The sequence below is a fragment of the Ursus arctos genome, unplaced genomic scaffold, assembly GCF_023065955.2.
Source record: "Ursus arctos isolate Adak ecotype North America unplaced genomic scaffold, UrsArc2.0 scaffold_26, whole genome shotgun sequence".
NCBI classification, from domain to species: Eukaryota; Metazoa; Chordata; class Mammalia; order Carnivora; family Ursidae; genus Ursus; species Ursus arctos.
Window position 1 is genome coordinate 34,426,924 of NW_026622941.1, and position 26,951 is coordinate 34,453,874.

Below are 26,951 nucleotides of genomic sequence, written 5' to 3' on the forward strand. Positions count from 1 at the left end.
ATTAGATCATTCACATTTTTGTTACTATAAGTTATTTGATGAAAATCTCCATACATAATTTTTGAGAATATAACAGGTTATTTTCATAGATTAATTCTTTAGGCAAGGCATTAAGTCAAATGATATAAACATTTTTAAGGCTTTGGATTTATATACCTAATTGTCCTTTCTCATATTCTTGGAGATTAGCTTCTTCAACCTCTAACATAAGATTCTGTCAATGGGTGGCTGACTCTCAGCCCCTTGATATTCCTTGATCATTGCTGCTAGTTCAGCCTTGAATCTGTTTGGGGGTTGTTTTTCAAGCACTCTAGATGGACCTTCTGGGGCTAGCTTGTCATCATTTTTGAATCCTTGGGGCTCTTTTGACCCTGAATATCTGTTTCTGCTTCTTCCCCAGTTTGCAATCCTTGCTTTAGAAATCTACCTCACCTCACAGGCTTTTCTCAGGCTCTTGTCTTGACTAAATCTGATGGACCCTATGTCATGATATGCCCACTTGCCAAGAGATAGAAGTCTGGCTTTTGGATTCCAGACTACTGGCCAAGGGCCTATTCCTGGTAACTTCCCTCATATAGACAGCATTAACAGTGACAACCAACATGACCGTAAAACTTATTGTTCAAATAGGAATGCATTTGAGAGTGGTAGGGGGCATTACTAATAATGATTCCAGGATAACAGGCATAAACTGGGACTGCCTCGGCCAACCCAGGGTGTCTGGTGGCTTGGATATCTTATCTCCATGTATGCCCAGCAGGTGGGGCATTTTGTGCTACATTTTGTGCTGCATGACTGATGGACTGCTTGCATCTGTGGTTACATTCAAGGTTCTGGCCATAAAATACAACCTTAAAGTTTCTGTTGCATAAACCTTATTATAATGCTAGTTGAGAGAAATGCTATTTAATAATATTTATGAATGAATACTTGCAGGGCATGCAGCTTTTCCATTCCTATAAGAGATTCTAAAATTAGGCCATCTATCAAACCAGATGTTAGAGTTCTGCATTCTTGGAACCCAAGTTAATTGACATCTGGTATCATTTTTTTTTTTAAAGGATACATTGGAGCGCATTTTAAGAAACAGGTGTTTGAAATTTGCTGCTTTATCAGTTGTTGATATCTTGTAAGGAAGGCATTTGTTTCTTCGCTGTGTCATCTTGTGAGAACAATGAGACAAGCTCTTCTCTGGTCTTGATTTAAGGAGAAGAAGCTATGTCTCTTCTGAGCCATTGGTTTGTCTCTTACATTACAGACACTGAGCCATGTAATATATCGTGTTTCTCTCTTTGCTTTGGTTGCTAGTAAGCTCAAGGTAAAATTTGGCCACATTTCTAGCAACTGTACAAGGCTTTGTATATATTTCTTATACTTGGATTTATTATTTTTTTATTCCCATTCCTCTTAGCCAAAATCCCCACATCTAGTTTCCAATTTTGTAATAGTTTCAGTTTTTGTTATTGTTTTGTGGTGAGTTACCCCAGGTCTTTTGTGGAAGGAGGCAGGACTTAAGAATATTAGTAAATATTGGACAAGGAAGTATTCCACAGAGAGAGAGAGAGCAATACAGATTCAGGAAAACTTTTTTTATTTATAACTAAGTCTTTTCCATGTGATTGCTGGCAGTATTTCTTTTTTATGTGAGGTCAGTAATACGGTCTCTTTCATGCTTTTATCTCTGTGTTCTTCTTTTCTACGGGTTCCCTTCCAAGAGCAACTAAATGGTTTCAAGTCTCACCTTTCTTTCAAAACTAAAATCCTTCCTCTAGGGTTTTAAAACTACAACTCCAGATTCCCGCTTATTCTCTGCCGTCTCTTTCTCTCCATGTTGAAAGAACTGTCTGCAATCTCTGTCTCCCTTACTTCCCCTTCACTTCCCTAACCCCTGAAGCTGATCTCTTGAAAGTCAGCCTGATTTCCCCAGTGTTCAATCCAAGAGATACTTCTCAGCCCTGGACTTTTTAGCTTTCAGTTCTTTCTCAGAATGTGCTGTTCCCATGGAGTCTCTGACACCATATGCTGCTGGGATTTTTTTCTTATACTCTCTTTCTGGCCACTGGTTCTCAGTTTCTTTTTCAGGCTTTTTCAGGCTCCTCTACCTCTATCCTTCCTTTAAAAGCTAGTGTTTCACAGCGTTTGGTCCTACTCTCTTTTCATTCTACCCACACATCCTGTGCAGTCTCCATTGTCTCCTAAATTATATCTCTAGCCTGGTAACTGTCCTGATCTCAGTTGCCTATTGCACGTTGGATATCTGGATATTTTGCAAGCACATCACACTCAACTCTTCATCTGGGCCTTCTCCCCTGGACCTGTTCCTTCTTTTGTCTTCCTGGCTTTGAGAATGGCACAACCAGAGGCCTTCTTGTTAACTCCAAAAACTAGGAGTCTTCTTCAGCTTCTCTCTGTCCCTGCCTCCATCCAGACAGTCATCAAGTCTTGGTGATATGCTGCCTAAACATCGCTCAAGTCACCACCATTGCAGGCTGACCCCACCACAGGGACTCTCTTCTTTCAGTCACCTCAATGTCTCCCGTGCTTGTACAATGCCAGGGATGTAATAAGGACTCAAGACTTTTCTTGAACAAATAATTAATGTTAGAAAATTGAGAAACATTAAGAGATAATAGCAGTGGAATATGAATTAAAAAAAAATCCTTGTGTTATTAGCACACAGTTTGATTTAACAAGCCAAATGAGTTCAATATTTTTTACACTGAATTTTTGGGGGAACATCTATATCAAAAACTTATACTTAGAAATGTATTTTTAATAACTTCCAGGAGGCTGTTTCTTCACATTTTATGTGGGAAAAATGCTATACAGTGAGTAATTTAGTCACTTAAGTCTTTGGCTGAGATTTAACATATAAACATTTAACATAACAAAACACCAGAATAAAGAAGCAGTATATAAATCGAAGGTCGCCACAATGAAATTTCATGTATTTTTTGCTTTTAGGGAAGCAAGAACCACATTTCTAAATGTCTCTGAAAACTATAATATGGATGGTCTAATAAAGAGGGTCTTTTATGTATTGTATTTTTAAAAGTGAGTTCTTAGAACTCTAATTGTTCAACGTACATGTGTTTGTAATGAGGCAGCAAAAGGGTATGGATAATTGGGTAGCTCTTTCGAAAACTGAATCCTGGTAATTTCTTTATCTGGTAATTAGTAACTGGATGCTTCTCTTTCCCAGGGCACCAGTTTTAAAGATTTTGCTAAAAGCTTCTGCAAAGCAGTATTCCCTTCTCATATTTAGTCTTTCTGGCCACCAAACACCATCAGCCTTTAAGGAATGAGAAGAGGAAAGGATTACTTATAAGAGACTATACGTGGAAGAGTGGAATTTCTTCTTGAGGTTATGCTTACACTACAGGTCTGTCTAGGTTTTACCTGGTTGGCATGAGAATCTTGCAGGTTGAATATCTGGATGTTCTAAAGACACATCATTATGTCAAGATGCTCAATAGTCAGGAGAGGATAGAGTGTGTCAGGAGGTGAATTAGAGGCTCTTTAGCCTGGATTCTGTTTAGACATTGATGTTCAGAGATTGATCACCTCTGTGAAGATCACTCTTGTGGATATCCCTGGACATTGAACAAAAAAGAGCGATTTTAGCTGAAGTCATCACATTTAGTATCTTTAAGAAATCCTGGATTGGGGATACCTGGGTGGCTTGCTCAGTCATTAAGCATCTGCCTTTGGCTCAGGTCATGATCCTGTGATCAAGCCCGCATCAGGATCCCTGCTCAGAGGGGAACCTGTTTCTCCTTCTGCCTGCTGCTCCCCCTGCTTTTGCTCTCTCTTTCTCTTACTGTCAAATAAATAAATAAATCTAAAAAAAAAAAAAAAGAAATCATGGATGGACCTTGGTCATTAGAATCTTGATGTCAAGTTGGTAGTGTACTAAAAGCACATGTTAGCTTTAAAGTGAGGGTTGTTTAGACACTCTTTGGGCGGATTTCCAGTACATGACTGGACATTTGCACTTTTTAGTTGCTGGAGATTCCTTTGACCTTGGTGAAAGCCAAAAGAGAGGAAATAGCATTCAAGGAGGCAGAACTTAAAATGAAAAACACATGAGATAGGAGTTCTCTGTGGACCCGAAGCATGGAACACTGAGTAGGAATGTGGTGGTATTTGCTCTTGCACACCTGATCACTCAGAGGAATGCCTGATGTTAGATTGTCCATGTGCAATAGGCACAATGAAAAAGTGGTAATTATTGGACAGTGGAATTTCTTAGTTTTCCCAAACATAAATATTTTTGATCACAGATATGTTTCTGAAGTGTTCTGTGAATTTGTTAATAGCTGTGAAGTTAGTATGTGTCTTTCATTTTGTCCATTTACAGACATGAAATTAAAAGGTCATTAATTTCTATGACCCTTTCATATTGGATAAGCAGGGGCTTGCATAACAAAAGGCACATATTTATAATTAGATATGGGAGATTTATTACAGGTGGTTCTAACTGCCTTGTAGCAGATGGAATTCTCTATTAAAATTACTTATATTGTTAACTAACATTTATTGTCTCATATAATGATGACAGAGATATTTAAAAAGGAAAACAAGTCAATAAGCCATGTGAAATGTAATTTGCCGAATTTGTATTTTAAAAATAAATCCCACAACAATTTTCTGCCACTCTGCAGGTAGAATAGGAACTGCTGTGAACTTAGCATATATTTTTAAAATTTTGTTATATAATAGTAAAATTTTTCTTTCAGCAAAAGTATATTATGACCTCTTCCACTAATATTTTTGCCTTGAAGTTTTTAAGCAAAAATATGATTTTTACAATAATGTTAGTAAATTTGATTCATTGCCCATTATGAAGTCTATATAACTGAACTAATGAACCAGTGGGGTGAGAGGCAGAGGGAGAAGCAGACTCTCTGCTGAGCCAGGAGCCCAATGTGGGGCTCGATCCCCACCTGAGCTGAAGGCAGACGCCTAACCGACTGAGCCACCCAGGTGCCCCTGATGATGAGATTTTAAAAACTACTTCACATGCCCTTATTTATCCTGTTTTCCATGTTGATTGCTCTTTCACTCTCTTCTATGTTTTGTGAAACGTTACCCATCCTTCAAAGGCTAGTATAAATGTCATCTTCTCCTGAAGGACTCTTCACAGGAAGGGCCCAACTTGCCTTCCCATGAGTTCCCTTTGCCCTAGGCCATAGTGCCGGCAGCACCTATGACAAAGATACACTGTCTACTGTGGTTTCTAATGAATGTGGGGATGGTCCTTCACCATATTCGTGACCCATTGGCTGATAACAATACCCGTCATAAAATGTTTGCCTTAAATAATGAAGCATAAAATAAGTCAATGGTCTTTGGATGTGTTTCACATGAAAATACCATTATTTTCCTTCTAACTCAAGGAAATAATAAATTTTACATCAAAGAAATAAGCATTTATTGTCTTCATTTCCTAACTGATGGGATCCAGGCTTAAGAGCTTATATTTTATTTTGTTTCTCTTGCTGTACTGGCTTTGGGAACAGATAAAAGAACAAATGGCTACATATCAGAAAGTTTATGGAAAAATTGCCTATTTAATTTGCCTAAAATGGGCTTTACCGTCTCCAATTTTGCTTAAGAATCATCTCTTGTAACATGGCTCCCAATATACTCCTGCTCAAAGCAATTATAACAATCAACAGTAAAATATGTTACATGTAGCATGATACAACTTAGCTTGTGAGATCAGCTTTAAAAAAGTTGTAGGAACAGTGTTTATTGTGCAGTTTGTCCTTATTTTACTTTCATGTAAAAGATATAAAACATGAATAAAATTTTGAAGATATAGTAAGTATAATAATAAACCCTAATGTAATTATTTTTATTTTTACCAGTGACTTTATTTACATGTGTATATACATTTTATATACCTGTAATTGTATTGAAACTACCATTGTGCATTATACTTTTTAATTGGACACCATATCATAATATTTCCTCGTGTTTCAGTGTAGTCTTCATTATTGGAATTTTAAGAAAAATTATGTTGTGGCATAATGTATACATAATGTACACATTATGTGTGTAAATGTAATAGAAATGTAAATTAATGTAAATTAATTTTATTATTTATGTATTTTTAAATAAATATATGCATTTGCCTATCTATCATCTAGCTAATTAGCTAAACATCTATTTAAAATCTAAAATAGGACACCTGGGTGGCTCAGTTGGTTAAGCGTCTGCCTTCTGCTCAGGTCATGATCCCGGGGTCCTGGGATCGGGTCCCACATCAGGCTCCCTGCTCCGTTGGGAGTGTACTTCTCCCTCTCCCTCTCCTTCTCCCACTGCTGCTGCTGTTCTCTCTCTCTCTCTCTGTGTCAAATAAATTAAAAAAGTCTTAAAAAATGAAAAAATCCAAAGTAAATCTTTCAGATTACCTAAACAAAATATAAAATTCGATTTTCTTATAGTGATTTTGGTTAATATTCCTGGAGAGCTATCTGTAAAAAATGAAAATGTTTTTGTTAGAGAAATGGTCTAGTGACATGGGGAATAGGGTAAGAGTTTTCAGCTAAAGAAACTTTTTTTTTCAGATGAATGGAATATTTTATTTCATTTAAAACAATTTTTTCAATATTTGCTATGTTTCAGGAATTGGTATTTTGCTGGGATCACAAAAATGAATATGGTAGATGTACCATTAACGACTTAAACTCAAGGTCCAGTGAAGGTAAGAAACTAAAAATAGATAAATGGACAAATATTTATGAATTGTAGCATCAAAGAAGGAAGTTTTTTTTAAAGCATCTCAGAAAATGTCTGTTTAGGGTGAGAGGTCAGGGAACTGTTGGCTCTCTGACTAGATGACAGTAGAGGAATCAGGTATATGCAGGTGGGGGGGTTGGGGGGCTTTCAGGCAGTAGAACAGCATGAGATAAAGCCCTGAGGTGGGGAAGGGTTTATCTGAAAAACTGTGAGTGGGGGAGGGGGGGAAGAGTGAGCCTCAGATAATGAGCAGAGGGTAAATGGCATGAGATGTGATTGAAGTGATAGCACCAGATTGAGGGACCAGATAACATTAGACTTGTCAGCCAGGATTAGTAATGTGCACTTTGTTCTGGGTGTAATGTGAAGCCCTTGCATGATTAATCAATGTAGTCACGTTGTCCAACTTCCATATTAAATTCACACAATGTAGAGAATGGGTTGGGGGAAGCGGAACAAGGAAGGCAAAGGAAACCATGTTGGGGGCAGCTGCACCTGTCCAGGTCAGACATATTGGCATGGTGGAGTGGAGCGATAATAGGAAATGGAGAATAATGTGCAAAACAAGTTGTGTCTTTCAGGTGGAAACAATGGTATAAGGTGATGTTTGGATGTGGGGAGTAAAAGAAAAATTAAGAGTGATTTAAATATCTGACTTAAGCCCCCACGTCACTGGTGGTGATATTTACTGAGATGTGGGAGATGTGTGGGTTGGAGGGGTGGGTAGCTGTGGTGGTGTTAAGTAGTTGTATACAGTGAATCTGGGGCTCAGAGGAGGGACCTCTTTGGAGAGGCTGATTGCCTCCTTTGGTGGTGGGGGAAGGCCCGTGGCGAAAGCCTTCTGACAATATGTGTGTCTTCATTTTAACTATGCCTTTAAGCCTGAGGAAATGCATAGAACTATTTAGAGAGAGAGATTAGAGAAAGAGAAAAGTCATCTTGAGACCAAATTTGGGAATCCCAACATTTAAAGAGTGCCAGGAGTTGGAGAAGTTGGCATTAAAGAGATTTGACAGGTAAAAGTCTGGCTTTATCTGTAATGTTTTATCTCTAAAAAGTCCTGGGAAAACATTAAAAATGCATTGATAAGCTTAGATGACAGGTACATAGATGTCTCTTCTATTATGTTCTGTAGTTTAGAAAATATGTTTAAAGTAGTACTTAATTTCAAACATTTAAAATTAAATTATGAAATGCTTTGCAAAAGTCACTCCTCAAGTTGGTAATATTAGATAATGCAAACCTCACAAACTCATTTCTTTATTATTTAATGACTCTAGTAAACCACCGCTATAAATGTTGAATTGACAAGAACACTGAGGTTCTTGTAATGCTCAATGATGTAGATAATAAAGCATAGTATGCAGGGTCACCTACCAGAGAAGTTTTCAAGTGACCTTAAAAGGCAATTCTCTTGCATCAAAAACTGGGAATGTACTGTATGGTGACTAATATAACAAAATAAAAATTATATAAAAAAATAAAAGGCAAGTCTCTGAAATGCAACTGTCTTCAATTCACGTTGTCCATCTGCTGTGAGCCATAGTTTGCAAAGCAGGCAGTGATGGTAAAGCTGTCTAACCTGTCACTTCATTTTCTGAAGAAGAAATGGACTCTGAGATGCTGATGGGCTTGCTCAGTCTCACCCAAGACTTTGGTTCCATGTAAAGACCAATTTAGAGGACGTGCACCCGGGGATGGCTTTATGCTCTATTAGAAATGCACATGTTAGACTATAGGTTTAACTTACTTGAAGTTTGGAAAAGCTCAATTAGGTTGTTTTATAATATAAGCTTTGATTTTAACACATCTTTGTGCTTTTTTGTTATTACCACTAAGCTGTGAGAAACTTTTCTATAAAACAAATAATAAAAAGCTGTGGGATATGTTTTGCTTTAAGCAAGCTGATTAAGTAACAAAGTATACCTAAAAGACAAGGGTGATTAAACACATTACAAAGGAATTTTTACTTTTATACAAGTATTTCTTATACTATTAAATAGAAGATCTCCTAATATAGAAATGGCAAGCAGGCTTAAATGGATGTGTGCTAATTGACTGGCAGTGGCTACCTGGAGCAGGTGTTGAGCTAAGATCATGCCTGGACTCACTGGGTATATTAGAGGTCTCCAGAACCAATAGGATATTGTATATAACATACATAGGAATTCATTTTAAGGAATTAACTCCTGTAATTGTGGGGGCTAGCTAAGTGAGGAATCTGTAGGGCAGGCCAGCAGGTTGGAAATTCAGTTAAGAGTTGATGTTGCAGTCTTGAGGTAGAATTGCTTCTTCCAGGAACCTCAGTCTTTGCTCTTACGGTCTTCAACTCATTGGATGGCCCACCCATCATGCGGAGGCTAATCTGCTTCACTCAAAGTCTATTGACTATAAATGTTAATCACACTTAAATACCATCTTCACAGCAACATATAGACTGTTGTTTGACCAATCACCTGGGTATCATAGCTTACACAAGTTGACACTTAAAAGAACCCATCACACTAGGGAAGGGTGCAATGAACATGAACGCCTACAGTATGTCAAGGAGGAATTTGATGCATCATTCCAGCCATGTGTTCGCCATCCTTATCCTGGTTGTATTTAGATGTTCCTTAGTGTAAGAAAATCCATTTTATTGACAAAACTTCAAGAATATTATTGCATGAGATGAAACAATGTAAGTCCTAAAGATTTTTAAATTTGAAAAGCAGGAAGATAAAGACTTTCAATCTCATGAAGAGAGTTTTCAATAAATGTACATTTTACTTTATTGTTGCATTATTTCTAAAGATGTTTTAAATCCTTCCCATCCCATTCCATCTCATTATATAATCCAGAGTTTCAGCCCATATTCATTATGGATCCCTCACTCACCCATGTATGCTGTAAAGAGGTCTCCAACAGTAATACTTTTAGAGAAATTACTGTTTAGAACTGTCAGAAACTAACCACTACTTACAGTCCCAGGATTAAAATGCAAACTGTCAAAAAATACTTAATAATCACTTGATGGATTCAGTCTACTATGTTGGCTTTAATCTTTTAAGTGATATGACACATTGTAAACTTCTGGTAACTTCATCAATGTCTCATCTAATCTAATGTGATGTGCTACAGCCCAAACAATTGTACTATTGTATCCAATAATGCCTACATTTTCAGCAAATGGTGGGGGAAAGTCTCATTTGAGGAGTAGCTTCAGCTATACATTTTTGTTAGAGAAGATTCGAAATAGGACTTAAAATAGTAACTTTTGTTATCAAAACATCTTAATATAAGAACATTTAAAAAATCTCAGGAAAAATAAACCCTTGGAAGTAAAACAATACTTACCAAAGGAATGATACTTGGATAATATTTGAGTAAAACCAAATCCAATAAGTATTTTCATTAGAGTGTTCCTTTTGTTCCCCTTGAAAATGTTTTACATTATTGAATATCACAGGTCTCTCTGAATTTCTGTTTTTAGGCACGGTTCCTGCTAGGAACATATGGAAAGGGTAAATGTCTGGAGTAAAATTTAAGTGATATTATAAACTATGAGAGAGGATCTTGAAGGATTAATGCAGTTGAAAGAGCTAAAACTACGTCTGCAGTTAGATTTAGACGACCATTTTGCTTATCCTATACTTTTTTTTAATAGAATATGGAAAAGAAAATGTAAAAAGCAGACCTTATAAAATCCTATTACTTTATGTGTTTACATTTTGATGTTGGTATCAATTTACTTTCCTGCAGATGCTTAGTATTATTATGTTTTGAACACGGAAATTTCATGTGTGTAAAACTGTAGAAAATTCTAGTGTTGGACATTTACGAATAGGAATATGATTTCCATGGAGAACTTTCACTCAGAACCTCAGTGCTGATTTGTGACACCCCCTACACCTGGGGCTTATATCTCCTGAACAAACTGAAGCATGTGATTCTTAGACGTTAGAGGTGAATTTAGGAGTCACGGCCCAAAGTCAGGGTAGCTGTGGGCAATTACCTCAGTAAATCAGGCGTAAAATGTGCTGTTAGTATTTGGCTCATTTAGTCTTCAATGCTGTACTTTGCTGTAGTTGTAAAGACATGGCCTTTCTTTCCCTTCATGATTTAAAATTTAGAACTCCAGAGAACCAAAGGCACTAATCCATTGCCTTGCTGTGACGGCTCTTGCCTCTTGAGTCCTCACGGAGGCACAAGGAATCGACCACTGCAGGACTCAGGCCAGGGCAGGGTGTGGCTGGCCCACCTGGGGGGATGCTGATATTGACTGAATATCTCGTCCCACAGACTGTAGGATGCGCATGCTTTCAGCAGACCTCCCCACAAACGAAGAAGATAGGCTCATTATTCCTATTTTACAAACAATACAGCTAGTTTGAGTTACTTGCTGAAGATTTTAGGAGTATAGACCTAGGATTGGAATTCAGCCATGTTTCCAAGCTCTGCTTTGTTTTTGTTGTACTTTTGTTCACATTTTCATTACTAAACCCAGTCTTATATATTTTGAGCTTATTTACTCAAGTTGATAGTGTCTTGCTCCATAAAAAAAAATATGATAAATTATATCAATCAGTGCTAGGAGACATTTAATATTTCACTGGCTTTCAAAGCATGTCATCAAAGCATTTGAATCCTTGTCTTAGCATCCGCACACAAAGCTGAAATAAATAGGGTATGCCTGACAGTGGAGATGAGGGTCCTTTAAGTAAGACCCCAGAACGCTCTGAATTGATCTGGTTGTACTGCAGGCCTGAAATTGGTAGTCGTTCAAAATTCAGGGCATATGGTCTGCAGTGCTTTTGCATACTCCTGGGTATTTATCAATTAGGGTTCAGCAGCATTTTGCCTGTCCTCATTATGTAATTACATTAAAAATATTCCTTATCACAGGAAAGAAAAACCTAATTACTAAATCTTGATTAAAGCTCGTGCTAGAGGCTAACCTCTTGACCAGTGACATATGACCATAACAAAAGAAAGGCAAGCCAGAAAATTCATCAAGGGGGGCTGACAGTGACCAACAAACACCCAGGAACTGATCTGGGAAATGTGTTTGCTCTCTCTTTGTTTTATTCTTTTCTAGTAAAAATGGTTATAAATAATATTAGTAGCATCAAAACCACATGTTTTGTTGACAACTGCAATGTCTTTTCCTACAGGTATGTCTTGATTTTGCTATAAATCCAAAGCTCTTCAAAATATATTCTTGAAGAAAAGCTTTGGAGGCCAACAAATGTGTACCAACACATTTCCCTCCTTCTGCTTCCTGTGTGTAGGGGGAGAGCATAAGCATTTGTATACAACTAGGGCATAAGTCACATTTCCATTTTTATTGATTCCTATGTAATGATAAATTAAGACTTCTTTAATACTTATATATTTAATGAAGCTAATATCATCAGACTAGTTACCTCACAAAATGTTTTAAAAGTTGATATTTTTACTGGTATACCATGGTTACATTTATAATGAAAACTTCAGGACTTGAGGTGGCAGATATTTTTCTTGTCTTTATTATTTTTAAAAGGACTTGAGGCCCAGAAAGGTAAAGGGAATTTTCCAGTTTTTTTAACCAGCTAATATCAAAAACTGTTCGTTTTAACGATTTATAATGAATACTTTTGGCAACCATATAATTTCCTTAACAATTTCTGTTATATTTTCTGCATATTCAGATAAATTCAGAAACAATTGATTACAAGGAACTGTTATCCCCATGCTTTTAACATGTTTTATTTCTACATGAAAGTGTGCAGTTTCCCTTCCTGTGGGTATACTGAAGTTAAAAGTTTCTGTATAGTTTTAGCTCTTCTGAAGGTATGTAGGAGTAAGACTGTCCTCCTAAAAGAGTCTTTTTTCAACCATCTTATGAAAATGAGCTTTTCCCCTCCCTGCTCTGGTAATTATTTTGTTTATTTTGACTTGTGGTTTACCCTATAAGAATGAAAGCTCTACAAGGGTAGAGATCATGTCTGTCTGTCTTACAATTATTTCCTCAGTGATTGCGGTACAAGGCCTGGCATAGAGTGGGTGCTTACGAAATACCTGGAGGTGGAATGAATGCATGAGTGCGTGGATGTATACAGGGATCCCAGCATACTGAATGTGGAATTCTGTACCCATCGGCAGCTGTAGGCTGAGTGACAAATAACAAATAACAACAGAGACCCAGTAGACAGATTTGCTATTATTATAGTCTCTTTCATTTATTAAACTTGTACTATGTGCTAGACCCCATACTACATGTTTTATTTTTCATTATTTTTTCAGTCAGCTCTACAGCACTAAGGAGATGATGTCTGAGTAGGGGAAAAGGCAGAGATGAAAGAGAGGAGCAGAGATTAGAGCTATTATGTAGGTAACTCAGGCATAAATTATGCTACCAGTATTTGGCAGATTTAGACTTTCATTGGTTGTATGTACTTGATGATGGAGAGATAGTTTTCTTTATCTTTTTACTATTTTGAATTTGGGCCCTAAGAGAAGGAAAGGCACGAACTCGTTGTCCTATGGAATATCTTTCCACAGAGCTAACCTGGACCACTGCCCATGTCAGTAGTATTGGGTGATGGCACCCTAGCTCGCAGCTTATTTGGCAGAGGGAAGAGGCAGGTCAGTGACATCCATGCATGTCTACCAGGTGGGCCACGCAAATTGCAACTTATGCCAGTCTACGAGCAGCCCTGTGTGGTGTGTAGAATTAGTCAGTGTGATAAGAATCCATGTTCAGAGAGGCCATGCAAGATGGTGAAACGTATGCAACTTACAACCAAAAGCCATTTCAGAGTCATATCAGAAAGAGCTTTGCCACTTCCTTTCCCTGTCTGTCCCCCTATAACCACTCCAGTGTACGAGGGCAGGAGGAAATTCAGAGACAAATTGCTTGTAATGGGAAGTGACTGCACAAAGATGGGATTTGAATGCCAGATAGGGTGACTTTATCATTTTGATCATATAGGGAATCATAGAACCAGTTGGGCTTCAGGATACGATTCAGACATTCAGAGTACATTAACACTTTTTTTTTTTTTCCAATCAAGCAATATAAAGACCAGAGACATACATAGATTGTACTGTGTTTCTTGGCTAGTCACTTTTGTTTCAAATCAGAAGATTAGCAGTCACTTTCTATATCCTGAACTAACTGACCTATAATTCTCTGCACTTGTTAGTTTGGAAAAAAGGTGGATAATAAGGACACATAAGGATAAAGTACACAAAAAGATAAAAAGGACACATAATATTTCATCGTGCTGTCAAAATCTATTATTTAAATAATTAGAAACTTCTGAAACATTGAATCAAAAGTAGTCCTGAAGGGAATAGAAATGATTTTTTTAAAGGAGGAAGAGAGACAGAAGAAGGAGGACATTGGATTTTGTGTGATTATGGTGTGTCCATGTATGTTCGTCTCGTGTAACAAATGTACCACCTGTGGTAGGCAGTGGTGACAGCAGGGGCTGTGAGTGTGTGGGGCAGGGGGCATATGGCTGTACTTTCTCCTTACTTCTACTGTAAACTTAAAACTGTTCTTAAACATATAGTCTATTTAAAAATATAAATGGATAAGCTTAAAAAAAATCTTTGCACCTAGCATATTGTAGTGTTTAGGACTTAGGTATTTGTATCAATCACCACATCCATACTGATGACCACACACAGAGTGGGGACGCCTGACCATTCAGGTTATATCTGTTTCCTCCCTGTGAGCCCCTTCCTCACAAGGCACCTACCTCATCACTTCTTCTCTGAGCTATACTCCCATATCAATATATCACTTTGCTCTTATATATGAAAATATACTTTTGAGAAGATTAACAGGATTATGCTTGAGAGTTCTGAAAGAATTTCTTACAGTTAGAAAAAATTTCACTCTGAAGATCCAAAGGTCTAAAGATAACTGTGAGTCCAAAACTAATCAAGTTGGGTTTCCATACACAGGGAACGCTGATATAAGCATTGGGAAGTTCAGTGCCCGAGTTTCCATAATTGGTGGGATATTTGCATCAGTTATGATGGTTTTGTCTCCATTCCTAGAGGAGACTTTCAAGGCCTGATTAATCTGGTTCAATGGGAGTTATAGATTAGGGCTGTTTGTTGTGTTAAATTGTGAAGTTCTTCCTTTGTTGAGGTTTCTCTGAATAAAAGTGAGTTTGGTAAGTTGGGAAAATTCATTGTCTCCTTTTCAACTGATTTTAATCCTTGTTTTCAACTATATGTCTTACAAATGATGCTTCCCTTTCTCTATAAATTCTTCATTCCAAACTGATTGTTACCATGAGAAACATTTATGTTCACGGGGTGAAGTTTGGGATGAGGTTCATGAGATGTTAAAGTTGTAAATCAGGAAGTACAATTTTTTACCCTTTTAAATTGTCTAGGGTTCTGGGGAAGGATATAGCAAATGGCTAGAGCACATTACAACTGAAACGTGAGATTTGGAACCTAGGCAGACCTCATTTTATTGCACTCACTGTACTGGGCTTCACAAATGCCTGTGTGTGTGTTTCTTGTTGTTGTTGTTCTGACAAATTGTGGCAATCTGCATTGAGCACATCTATCAGCACCATTTTTCCAAGGGTACTTGCTCACTTTGTGTCTCTATCATATTTTGATAATTCTAGCAATATTTCAAACTTTTTCATTACTGCATTTGTTACAGTGGTCTATGATCAGTGTCTTTGATGTTACAATTGTAACTGTTTTGGGGCACCATAAATTGTGTCCATATAAGATGGTAACCACCACCTTGATCAGTCAGCAGCCATCAACACTGAGGCAAGACATTCCACCTGCAAAAAGATTATGACTTGCTGAAAGCTCAGATGATGGTTAGCATTTCTTAGCAATAAAATATTTTAAATTAAGGTATGCACATTTTTTAGACATTACACACTTAGTTGACTATGGTGTAGTGTTAACATAACTTTTATATGCACTGGGAATACAAAAAATTCATTCAGCACCTTTTTGTGATGTTTACTTTATTGTGGTGATCTGGAACTGAACCCACAGTATCTCCCAGGTATGCCTATATTAGAAAGATAAGAAAAGATGATGAATGCTACCCTGTGGAAACTATGTTCAATTCTTTGGGGATTGTGATCTGCAGCTCTTTAAGTGAATTCAGAAATCTAGTCACTGTACATATTGTTAAATAATTTTATTCCTCGTGTATTAAGAATTCTAAATATTTATCAATGAAATAATAGAATGCCTTTCTCAATAATCTGTTCTAAAATAAATGTCTACTTTCCCTTCGAGAATTTCAAAATCACATTTCAGTCTACTGAAGATATATATCTATTTGTAAGATATATTAAAATTGCTTTGGGAACTATTTCTTGGCCCCTGACACATCAGTGTCATAATAAAAACCCAACTCTGTGTAAAAGGCACTGATTAATATAGCTTTTTTCCCCTTAGCTACTGAATGATTTATCAACTATTTATTGGGTTTCAGAAAGAAGTTCATAAAAATGGAAAATAATAATTAAAACCCCCTGAGGGTTATTAGTTACCAGCTGACTTTCTTGAACCCATTATCTTACATTATAAAAATTATTCCTACACTGTATGTCTCTCTATAATCGGTTTGAATGCTTATACTTACACAATTATCTGTTTCTAAGTAATGATTTCATGTTGTGTTTTTATTCTGTTATTTTCAAAAATAGAGCAGAGGACAGGACTTTTCCAATTCTGAATCTATTATTACAGAAAACCATTTATAAACGTCTTTCAGTTGATGTTGTTTATATTTAATTATTACTAAGAAAGCATTTCCTCTAAGATCAGGAATAAGACGAGGATGCCTACCTTCACCACTCTGATTCAATATAGTACTGGAAGTCCTACCTAGAGAAATTAGGCACAAGAAGGAAATAAAAGGCATCCAAACTGGAAAAGAAAAATTGTTATTTGCTGATGATATGATCTTACATACAGAAAACCCCAAAAAGTTGATAAAAAAAAAATCCTTTTGGGATTAATCAATGATTTCAGTTAAGTGGCAGTTTACAAAATCAGCAATCAGTTGCATTCCTTTTCACCAATGATGAAACATTCAAAAGAAATAAACAAAGCTATCCCATTCACAATAACACCAAAAACAATAAAAATACTTAGAAATAAATTTAACCAAGGAAGTAAAAAAATCTGTGCAAAGAGAACTACAAGACTTTGCTGAGAGAAATGAAAGAAGATACAAACAAACGGAAAGACATCCTGTGCTCATGGATCAAAAGAATGAATATTATTAAAGTGGCCATATTACCCAAAGCCATCAACAGAGTCAATGTAATCTCTGTCAAAATACCAAAGGAATTCTTCACAGAAACAAATCAAAACAAAACAAACAAACAAAAAAAAATCCTAAAATTTGTATTGTACCACAGAAGACCTTAAATAGACAAAGAAGTCCTGAGAAAAAAATTTAAAAAGCCAGGTGTATCACACTTTGATTTCAAACTATACTACAAAACCATAGTAATAAAGATAGTATGGTACTGGCACAAAAATAGACACATAGACCAATGGAACAGAATAGAGGAGCCCAGAATTAAATCCTGGCATATATGGTCAACTAATATTTGACAAGGGAGCCAAGAACAGCCAATGGGGAAAGGATAATCTCTTCAACAAATGGTTCAGGGAAAATTTCAACAAATGGTGCTACAGAGCAATGAATTTGGACCCCTATTTCTCACCACCCATGAAAATTAACTCCAAATAGATCAAAGACTTAAACACCCGATACCATATAAAACTTCTAGAAGAAACTGTAAGGAGGAAGCTCATTGATATTGGTCTTGGCAGTGATTGTTTTAGATATGATGCCAAAAACACAACAACTCAAACTCAAAAGCTTCTGCACAGGAAAAGAAACAATTAACAAAATGAAAAGATAGCCTACAGAATGGGAGAAACTTTTTGCAAAGCATATATTAGACAAAGAGTTAATACGAAAATACCAAAGAACTTATGCAACTTAATAACAAAGCAATTGATTAAAAAATGTGCTGAAGAACTAAATGAACTGTTTTCCAAAGAGGACATCAAAATGGCCAATGGCCACATGAGAAGATGCTCAACATCACTAATCATCAGGAAAATGCAAATCAAAACCACACTGAGGTATCATTTCACACCTATTAAGATGGTTATCGACAGGAAGACAAGAGACAACAGTTGCTGGTGAAGATGTGGTGGAAAGGGGACCCTTATATACTACTGGGAATATAAATAAGTCCAACTGGTATGGAAAAAATGTGGAGGATCCTCAAAAAATAAAAAGTAGATCTATCATGTGATCTATTCAGCATAATTTCTAGTAGAAAATATAGAAAGGACGGATCTTTGTCAACTTCTTGGAGAAGGTAGGAATTGAGTTAGGCACTGATAGATGGGCCATGTTTTAATCAGGGGAGCTATAAATCTAGTTTCTGTTTTACAGCTAGGGAGTTATAATGGCAATTTTTTTTTTATAATGGCAAATTTAACTCCAGGTCTTGGATTCAGTCTAGAAGTCAATGCTGTATTAAATTTTAATTTATAACTATTAGGTAAGGAGGCAAGATTAGATTTAGAGAATACCGTGAATTTAGGAACTGAGATGTAAATGACTTTTCAAAGGGATTCCTGTTCATAAGTAAAAATTTATATGAAGTTATCAACTTAAGAAAGTAAATAAAAATTTCTAAAGAAACTGAAAAAACCATCAAGGCAAAAGCAAGTAGAAAACCATTAGGGAAGTCATTAACAATTTAACAAAAGGGAATAGAGATTTCACCTACCAAAGAGGATAAAGTATTATGGATATGATTGACATGTTATGCAGCTATCACAGCAAAAGAGGCTGGGTGGCTCCATAGGGCTCTTTCTGATTCTTTAATCTTATTACATTAATCACAAATAATGTGTGTTTATAAAGTAGCTCATGTTACATTTTATTGTACTTATGATGGCCATGTCTATTGTATCATACAAGGGAGAAAACTGAGAATACAAAAAATGGGGGAGAAAATATGGAACACAAAAATGTTTGGTTAGCTTAAAAAACCATCATCCATCTTTCCAGGAAGCAATCACTTCAGTAAATAATCTTGGGCTTGAAAGATTTCTCATGACATTTATGCAGAAAAACAGTTCTCACCATCTATTGTCTATATGGAGGGTAAACACTTCAGCATTCCTAAGACGCTTTGTAGATGCAAGTATAAATCAGACCTAGACTCTGCCTCAGGAATCTTACAGTCTAGTAGGGGAAATATGTCAAGAATATGGGTACTTATGCCATAATCATGGTCCAGTTAAATACCATGGGAGTTCAGAGGAGAGAAGTTATATTCTTAATAACTGGTTTTATATTGGCAGGAAATAGTGTTCTTTGAATCATGGTTAAGTCTCTTCCATCTCAAAATCTAATGTTATTTTGCAACAAAAACTTGTCTTTTTGTTATAAAACCTTTTACAACAGAACTAAAAATAAATCCTTTCCTTTAACCCTGTCCCCTCTAGGTATTTTTCTAGATTGTTTCTGTTCTGCTGGCAAAGTTCTTAAAAGGAAGAGTCTTTAGTTCCTTTTCCCACAACCTTATCTAGAACCAGTCCACTCCATATCATCTACAAACTGACTTCCACATCCACCACTTTATCTGCAATCAGCACCAAATATAACAAATTATTTTGAGTCCCTTTATTACCTTCCATGTAATTTCCTGATTTCTTTTTTCTTGAAACTGTTTACTCCCCTAAGTATCCTAGATTTTGCATCCTGGTTAGTGATTCCTTCTAAGTCTTCTTCCCAGGCTTCTTTTCCTCAACCAGTCCCTTAAATGTTGATGAGCTCTACAGATTCATCCTTGGATTTTCATTTCTTTCTCTCATCGCATTTCTCCCAGATGAAATCCTCTATTCTTACAGCTTTTTTCCTACAAATAATTTATGTCTCTTACAAAGTATTCATGTTCTGTCTTCCATAATGTATACTTTCCAAGGACTGTATTTTTCAGAACAAGCCCCCTTGAATCCAAGACAGAGCACAAAATCAGTTCATGACAATAGAATAAGAGGAGAAAGGAAAATCATTTCTGGGCCATGGAATTAAGGAAACAGACAAACAACTCTTCTGACTTTTGCCATCTGTTGTCCTGGGAAAAAGTTGACCTACACAGTGAAAGTAACCTGGGACCCATAATCAGCATGTGACTAACTACCAGCCAGGAACATTTACAATTAATACTTATGTGAATCAAAAGAAAATTCTACTGTATTAAACCACTGAGATTTGGAGATTTATTTATTACAGTATCTGACATTAATATAGAAATTGGTCATTTGAAGTGTGGTGCTATGATTTGAAAACTTGAGATATGTGAAATTGGATGAGTATTTGGGTAGCAGACAATAAGAAAACCAATATCAGAGTATGGAAAGATGATGACAAAGTCACACAGTTGTAAAATATTTGGTAAAACTATTGACTAATAATCTGGAGGGCATCCGAGACTCCTGTCTATAGTTGTAGACTGGAAAACAGATTGTTAGTACTGGTTGTTGATTGTCACTGGTTGAGCTTAACAAGGTATAAGCAGAGAAAATAAGGTCAGACAAATAAGAATCGTTATATAATCAATAAATTACAGAAGTATAGTTCTGAAATATAGAGCTTCTCAAGGTGATAAAACATTACTACTTGTAGACCCAAATCAAAAAGAAATACGACTTAAAAAGGCTTTGAGAAGATAGAACATTGAAGACACAGTCCATGAAAGAAATCATTGATAATCTGGTCTTCATTAAAATTAAAAACTATGCTCTTTGGAAAACATGGTCAAGAGAATGAGAATACAAGCTGCAGGCTGGAAGAAACTATTTGCCAAAGATAAATCTGATAAAAGACTATTGTCCAAAATATACAAAGAACTCCTAAACATTCAACAATAAGAAAGTAAACAATCCTATTAAAAAGTGGGCAAAATATTTGAACAGAGTATTCTGTTCAAATATCTATCACCAAAGAAGATATACAGATGGAAAATAACCATATGAAAGATGGTTCATTCAACAATAAGAAAGTAAACAATCCTATTAAAAAGTGGGCAAAATATTTGAACAGAGTATTCTGTTCAAATATCTATCACCAAAGAAGATATACAGATGGAAAATAACCATATGAAAGATGCTCATAATACATCATTTAGAGAATTGTAAATTAAAATGATGATATACAATCACACACCTATTAAAATGGCGAAAATCCAAAGTACTGACAAAACCAAATGCAGGTGAGGATGTAGAGCAATAGGAACTCTCATTAATTGCTGGTGGGAATGAAAAATGGTATAGACACTTTGAAAGACAGTTTGTTTGGCAGTCCCTTACAAAACTAAATGTACTCTTACCATACAATCCAGTAATATTGCTTCTTGGTATTTACTCAAGTGAATTGAAAATTTATGTCCATAAGAAATCCTGCACATGGATGTTTTTAGAAGCTTTAGTTATAATTACCAAAAATTGGAAGCACCCAGGACATCTTTCAACAGGTGAATGGGTAAATAAATGGTGGTGCAGATGGTGAAGTATTATTCAGTGCTAAAAAGGAATGATCTATCCAACCATAAAAAGATATGGAGATGAAAGTGGAGACCTTATAACTGATACCACAGAAATACAAAGAATTCTGAGGGACGACTATCAACAATTATATGTCAACAAATTGGATAATCTAGAACAAATCAGTAAGTTCCTAGAAACCTACAACCTACCAAAACTGAATCACAGAGAAAGAGAAAACCTTGAACAGACTATTAACAAGTAAGGAGATTGAAGCAATAATAAAAAATCTCTCAAAAAAGAAACACCCAAGGCCAGATGGCTTCATTGATGAATTCTACCAAATTTAAAGAATTAATACTAATCCTTGTCAAACTCTTTCAAACAATTTAAGAGGAGGGCACACTCTCAAACTCATTTTATAAGACCAGCATTATCTTCATACCAAAGCCAGATAAGGACACTACAAGAAAAGAAAATTACAAGCTATATCCCTGATGAACATAGATGCCAAAATCCCCAACAAAATACTAGCAAACTGAAATCAATGGCACATTAAAAGGATCTTATACACTTGTGGTGAGCATAGCATAATATATAGAATGGTCAAATCACTATGTTGTACAGTTGAAACTAATGTAATATTGTGTGTCAACTATACTTCAATAATAATAAAAAAGGATCATACACCATGGTCAAGTGGGATTTATCCCTGCAATCTGTTGTGGGGTACAACATTAATATATAAAAATCAGCTGTTTCTATACACTAAAAACAAACTATCTGAGAAAGAAATTAAAGAGAACAATCCCATTTACAATAGTATCAAAAGAATAAAATATTTAGAATTCAGTCTAAGAAGGTGAGATTTGTACACTGAAAATTATAAGACCTTGATGAAAGAAATTGAAGACACAAATAAATGGAAAGATATGTCACATTCATGATTGGAAGAATTAATATTGCTAAAAATGCCCATACCACCCAAAGTCATATACAAATTCAATGCAGTCTCTCTATCAATATTCCAGTGGCATTTTTCACAGGAAAAAAAAAAAAAAAGTCCTAAAATTCATATGGAACCACAAAAAAACCCTGAATATCCAAAGCAATCTTGAGAAAGAAGAACAAACGGCATCACAGTTACTAATTTTGGGCTATATTACACAGCTATAGTAATCAAAACAGTATTGTACAGGCATAAAAAGAGACACATGGACCAGTGGAACAGAATCAAGAGCCCAGATATATACCCATGCATAAATGATCAACTAATCTTTGGCAAAGGTGCCAAAACACATAATGGGTGAAAGGATAGTCTCTTCAATAAATGGTGTTGTGAAAACCAGATATTCACATGCAAAAAAAGTGAAATTGGACCCTTATCTTACACCATACATAAAAATTAACTCAAAATGGATTAAAAACTTAATGCAAGACCTGAAACTATAAAACTCTTAGAAGAAAACAGGGAAAAATCTACTTGACATTTTTCTTGGAAATGACTTTTTGGATATGACACCAAAAGCACAGGCAACAAAAGAAAAACAGGTAGGAATATATCAAAAAGACTTCTGTACAGCAAGAGAAATGACAACCTACAGAATGGGAGAAAATATTTGCAAACCATATATTTGCAAGAGAAATGACAAACTACAGAATGGGAGAAAATATTCGCAAACCATATATCTGATAAGGGGTTAATATCCAAAATATATATAAGGACCTCCTACAACTCAATAGCAACAAACAAAAAACCCCCAAATAACCCAATTTAAAAATAGGCAAATTACCTGAATAGACATTTTCCAAAGAAGACAAACAAATGTCTAACAAGTACATGAAAGGTGCTCAATATCACTAATCAGGGAAATGCAAATCAAAACCACTGCAAAATATTATCTCGCACTTGTCAGAATGGCTATTATCAAAAGACAAGAGATGACAAGTATGGAGAAAAGGGAGCCCTTGTGCACTGTTGGTGGGAATGTAAATTGGTGCGTATTATGGAAAACAGAATGAAGGCTCCTCAAAAAATTAGAAATAATCATCTGATCCAGCAATAGAACTTCTGGTTATATATCTAAGGGAAATAAAATCAGTATCTCTGAGATATCTGCTATTTCTGTTCATTGCAGTATTATTCACATTAGCCATGATTGGAAACAACCTATGTGTCCATTGACAGGTGAATAAATAAAATGTGATATGTATATTGCAATATTATTCAATATTCTGCAATATTATTCAGTCATAAAGAGGAAGGAAATCTTGTGACTTACGATAACATGAAAGACATTATGCTAAGCAAAATAAACACAGAAAGACAAAATACTATGTGATCTTATTTATATGTGGAATCTGAAAAAGTCAGACCCTTAAAACCAAAGAGTAGAATGGTGGTTGCCAGGGGCTGGGACATGGGAGATATGGGAAGATATTGGTCAAGAGTATAAACTTTTAATTATAAGATGAATAAGTTCTGGAGAGCTAATGTACAGCATGGTGATTATAATTAATAATGTACTGTATATTTGAAATTTGCTAAGAGAGTACATCTTAAGTTCTTACCACACACAAAAAGGTAATTACGTGAGGTGATGGTTGCGTTAATTAACTTGATTGTGGTAATCATTTCACAATATATACATATATTAAGTCATTATATACCTTAGAAATCATGTTGTACAACCTAAATATATACATTTTTTTCTTATCAGTCGTACCTCAGTAAAGCTGGGGAAAGAAAGAAAAGATATGGAAGATTTATGTGTATATTGCTAGGTGAAAGAAGCCAATCTGAAAAAATACATATTATATGATTCCAATTATAGGACGTCCTTGAAAAGGCAAAAGTATGGAAACAGTAAAAAGATCAGTGGTTCCCAGGGATTAGGGATAGGGGAGGGATGAATAAATAGTCAGAGCACAGAGGATTTTTAGGGCAATGAAACTATTCTGTATGATAATATGATGGTGGACACATGTCCGTATACCTTTGTCAAAACTCATGGAATGTACAACACCAAGAATGAACTATGGACATTTAGTGATAATAATGTGTCAATGTAGTTCATCCATTATTACAGTGGTGCCACTCTAGTGGGGGACGTTGATAGTGGATGAGGCTGTGTGAGTGTGGAACAGGGATATATGGGAACTCTGTAGTTTCTGCTCAATTTCGCTATGAACTTAACACTGCTGTAAAAGAAAGAAGTCTATTAAAAATGATAGTAAATAAAAATATCTAGTCATAATTTGTTAAAAAGAGGCTATCAGAACAATATTCCCATTAAAATTTCTTGTAAGACAAAAGATCTCATCTTGGTGGTCATTGCCCCATCCGTGGAAATTGCTCTAGATGGCCTCAAAGTACGCACGTTTAAGTTGAGAGAGATTGGTGTAAGGGCAAGAAAGCATAGTAATAAAGGAGGCTGAGTAGGGTGTACTTAGGAAAAATCTTTGGGGATATTTGCTTCCATGATTAAACTGACTACCTAAATATGGGGAGTCTTAGCATAATGACAAATGTTTATGACTTTTAAATTAATGGTACTTGCTGGACCCCCACTAACATCTTTGCTAATATTGCACTGTTTCTTCTAACTTACTCTTCCACTACATCCTACGTCCTCTTTCTAGCCTTTTACTAGAATATACAACGTAAAATAAAAATGCTGGTATCTGCAAAAAGAAATGACTTGAAACAAATAGATAAGATGTATGTTTAGTTTTGGCAGGCATATTTAGCTTGGCCAAAGTAACCAAATCCTGTTACTCTAAAATTACCACTGGATTCCCAAACAGACCCCAGCAGGAAGGAGCTATAAAAGTTGTGCAGGCACTAAGAAGCCCTAAAACCCATTTCAAATGTGACCATGGGGGACAAAGGGCAAGAAAACAATCTCCCAGAGGTGGAGTCAGGAAGTCATTGCTACAGAGTGATGGATGCTCTGTGTCTCTGGTCCTTTGTTTTTTTGTTTGTTTTCTGAGTGTAAGTTTTTATTATAGTCTTTCTGTCCCTGTGCCAACATTATCTATGGGCAGGGCGAAAGAGAGGGGAGGTAACTTGTCTTCAAGTATGTTAATTGCTGGATAATAAGGAACAATATTTGAACTTGCTGGAGAAGACTATAGTCAGAGATCCTGAAACTCAAACTGGAGGAAGTGACCATATTGGACCATGTGGTATCTTCTTTGGAGAAGGAGAGGGTGTATGTAATGTGCTCATGAATTTGGTGGCTGGAAATGTGGGTTTTGGCTTTCTGTCAAAGATTCATGCTCCACTTCCATACTTGTATTAGTCAGGGCTTTCCAGAGAAACAGAACCAATAGGATAGTGTGTGTGTGTGTGTGTGTGTGTGTGTGTGTGTGTGTTTATGAAATAAAGAGATTTATTATGAGGAATTGGCTCATGCAACTATGCAGGCTGTCAAGACCAAATCTGCAGTGTGGGCTGGCAGGCTGGAAACTGAGGAGAACCGATGGTGCAGGATGAAGTCCAAAGGCATTGGATAATCCTCTCTTGCTTACATTCAGTTGCATGAGCTAGAATTTGTATTTCCACTACCACTAATTCTTCTCATTCCGTGTAACCAATTAGTGACTAAATCCTGGTAATTTTACCTCCTTATCTATTCTATTTATCTCAGGTACTATTACCTAATATGATGGATCATCTCCCTCTGAATATCCTCATCATCTTCTAACTGGTATGTTTGTCCTGTTCTAGTTTTGTTTGTTTTAAATACTTCCTCCACAAAGTTGCTGTAATGATCTGTAGAAAACATGGGTCACACCAAAGCCCTCTACTGCCTAAAAACTTTTAATGTTCATCAACCATTTCATGATTAAATCCAAACTCCTTAGCATGAGTACAATGCTCCCTTTAAAATAATTCAGCTTTTCCTCCGGTCACTTCTTACCTCGAACTTGACATTGAATCAACAGTTCCACTGTTCACTCTTCTGCATTTCACCTTAGATCTTCTTTGACCTTGCCCTCCTACTCCTTACTTCAAATAATCAGCTCAATAAATTATTATTATCCCTTAGCTTAAGTACGACTTTTTCTCAGTCTACTATCCTCTCCACTCTTTCCTCTACTCTCACTCTCATCTGTTTTAGGTATCCTTTTTCTTTGGCCCAATAGCATCCCAGATCTACCTCTATTACTGCACTTAATTTATAGTTTTAGGAGTATCTGTTGACGTGTCTGTCTGCCCTCACTAATTGAAGTTTCTAGAAGACAAGGACTAATTTTTATTCAAGTATTTATTACCTACCTTCTGTGGCACAAAAAAAAAACTGATTTAAGTGCTAGAGATATTGACTGACACAATTCTTTCTTTCAAGGAGTTTACTGTATATAAGTGAGACGTTAGAATAATAAGAAACATAAATAATGAGTGTCCTTTTAGAGATTAATAAGGACCGTGAAGAAAATAAAACAATATAATAGATGACAGGGAGGGGTATACTTTAGATAGAATGGTTAGCAAAGCCACTTCTGAAGAGTAAAGTCTGAGCTAAGCCCGAAAGTGCGAGAAAAATGTGACATGTGAAGAAGTGGGTAGAAGTGTTCTGGGCAAGGGACACCTGTGTGGCTCAGGTGGTTAAGTGTCTGACTCATGATTTTGGTTCGGGTCATGA